The following is a 2,771-nucleotide window of genomic DNA, read 5'->3' on the forward strand; positions in this document are numbered from 1 at the left end:
GATGGCATAACACTGCCCGCAGCGCACGCAGCGGGCACCGGCGGAACACAAAGTCCCGCCCTTGTAAGCTCACGGCTGCTGCAGGGGCCTGCTGACATTGTACTCACATGCTGTTTTTGACATCAACACCGTCCGCTCAACGTACTCTCCCAGATGCGTGTTTGCATCATAAATACAATTCATCAACACGCCCTGTCTGCAGCATCACTGGAGTCTTTGATTACTGCTGTTCAATTGTTTTGTGTCCTGACTTATTGTCTTCACCTAACAGACATACTAAATGCAGTTGCATTGACATTCAGCGCTTGTATTTCCAAGAGTGTTTGCTTTTCAGTGAGACTGAAATAAAAAAAACGAAGGTGGAAACTGGTACAGTATGTTTAATTTCATTCATGGAAATTCATACAGACTGAACGATTACTCAACATGGAAACCTTGAACTCCCCCTGCTGGTCATTCTATACTAACTACACATTTGAGCCGCCCGCGAAGTCATCAGTTTTGGAGTAATCTTTAAATTGGTAAAAAGATATGTGAAAATTTAGTACAAAGAACGTTTATCAACAAATATACAATCATCAGAAGAATCTAGAACCACTGCAGATATTCGCCAACAAAGCAGACATTTAGTGATACATTTCCTCATTGGTAAAGATAAATAAATACACAACTTTAGGAATGGAAACGAGTCAGCGGTCATCCCAAGTATCGCATTTAAAACTACCAATAACGACCAACACCACTGAACTAATAGGAATGCCTGATTTTTTTGTGTACTCCAACATGTATAAAGATCGAGACACAAAGAACATCACAGTATTTGCGAGTTAAATATAAAAATAGTAACACGGGTACTAGCGTCCACATAACTTATCCAAGTCTCAAAATGTGTGTGAACACATCGTCGTCTTGAGTGTTTGGGGCTCTTGTAAGAAAGTTTTTATTTTGCTCATTAAAAACCACGGACTACGATGAGGTAAAATTCAATCGTCAAACTAGCGAATAGCTAAAATAATCTGTTGCGTGAGTGTTTACTTAGGAACCCCTTTTGATTCTTAAATATCAGTGGTAAAAATTAGTTGTCAGTACCTTGACGCTACTAGAACAGTTAACAAGAAGGCAAATCAACATCCACAGTGAATTGAAATGTCTAAACTCTAAGTTTCCTTTAAAAAAAAGAGACCTCACATTGAGCAATATGTACAATATCTACATTCAAATGGATGTGAAAAATTACAAAGTAATCCAGTTCTTCTGTAGAAACAGGTTTTTAAGATTCGTGTGTTTCAACAAGCCCTTTTTGAAAAGCAAAAGCAGCAGGTGTATGGAAAACATGACCTTGGTGAGAATTTGGCAACAACACAAAACATGAACGCAACTTGTGAGAAATTGCTACACAAAGGTTAAAAAGTGCAAATATCTAGCAACAACCTTGCATGTAACGTGAATGAGTAGTGAAATCAAAACAGTCCCCCTTGTCGAGTAATTCAACTGTTGCTGCCGCACCCTTTGGTCCTGCTTGTTGTTTGTTTCCTCAAGACATGGAAAGACAGCAGCAGTGGAACGAGGGCGCCCTCTGCTGGGCCAACATTGAATTTCACACAATGGCAGAAAAAAACAGGTGTTTCAACCTGACGCGAGAACCGAGGCGGAATTTCCGTTTGGAAACAGACCAAAGGAACATGTATTTAGCATTTCTGCACCGTACACATTACAAGGAGACCCGTGTGCATTAAAAAGTAAAAGGTAATAGCTGTTGAAAAGCAGCCTCCACTTGCACACCGAAACGGGAGCAGCACAGCGCGCTTTCTGGGTCCTCACGTGGCTGCGGCACAGCTTACCTCTCGCTGTTTCGTGTTATTGGTGCAGCAGGTCAGAGGGGTTATGCGGCTCGAAAAGGAGGGCGGGTCCTAAGTGCCATTGTCTGATGTCCCGGAGCAGTCTGGGGAGGCCACTTTGGGGGATTGCGGCTCATCTGGGCTCGGCGCTGGGGAGGAACCATCTTTGGGCCAGTGGAGTCGACTCAGACTTTGATGGAGTTCATCTAATTCGGATGGGAGAGGGATGCCCAGCTCCTGGTTGAGGGACAGAGCTTTGAAGCAGTCCTCCAGCTTCTGGAACGGTGGACTACAAAGGGAAGCGCAAAGGGGTTAGAGGTGAAAAAGTCCAACTCGATCATATGAACAACATGTGCCCCCTCTGCTCTTTTAAAGTTTCACATCGATCACATTCTCTGTTCGAGTCCACAACCGAGGTCATGATAGTTCACAAAATCTAAAGAAATAACTAGAAGTACTAGTGCAATTGGAACCAAAAAAAACCCCCAAAGCATTTTCATTCAAGAATTAAAATAAACATCAATGGGTAAAAACTAGTCCTTAAAAACTACCAATAACTGAAACTATACTTTATATTTAGAAAAGTAAAACTAACTGATGTATAATTTTAGTAAAAACATCATTTGTTTTGATCTTTGTCAATGAGTTTCATCCATGATTTTAAATGTTTTCATTTTGGAATTACTGTTTGGCGATACAGAAGAAAGAAGTTTCAAACACTCAAGAGGAAATTGCAACTTAGTTTACTTTTATGACACAACACAGTGATCTTTTTAATATATCCAATTTTCCGCACTATGAGCCGTTGCAGAGTATAAGGTGCGCCTTCAACGAATGACCAATTTTAAAAGAGTATTCATCTATAGGGCGCGCCACATTCTAAAGCGCATAGAATAGTTAGTTGCTGTGGTTGCGTTATGCATCCACTAGATG

At 41.1% G+C, this 2,771-nt stretch overlaps 1 long non-coding RNA gene across 1 annotated transcript; it reads right to left on the bottom strand.

The window, feature by feature from the left end:
* Positions 1 to 360: 360 nt before the first annotated feature.
* On the bottom strand, positions 361 to 2,159 carry LOC109523476 (uncharacterized). The gene is made up of 2 exons (XR_002169771.1): positions 1,842 to 2,159; positions 361 to 1,579 (listed from the first exon to the last, which is right to left on the bottom strand). It is a non-coding gene; the product is annotated as an uncharacterized LOC109523476 (long non-coding RNA).
* Positions 2,160 to 2,771: the final 612 nt, after the last annotated feature.

Source organism: Hippocampus comes, unplaced genomic scaffold (assembly GCF_001891065.2).
Source record: "Hippocampus comes isolate QL1 unplaced genomic scaffold, H_comes_QL1_v1.1 scaffold851, whole genome shotgun sequence".
NCBI classification, from domain to species: domain Eukaryota; kingdom Metazoa; phylum Chordata; class Actinopteri; order Syngnathiformes; family Syngnathidae; genus Hippocampus; species Hippocampus comes.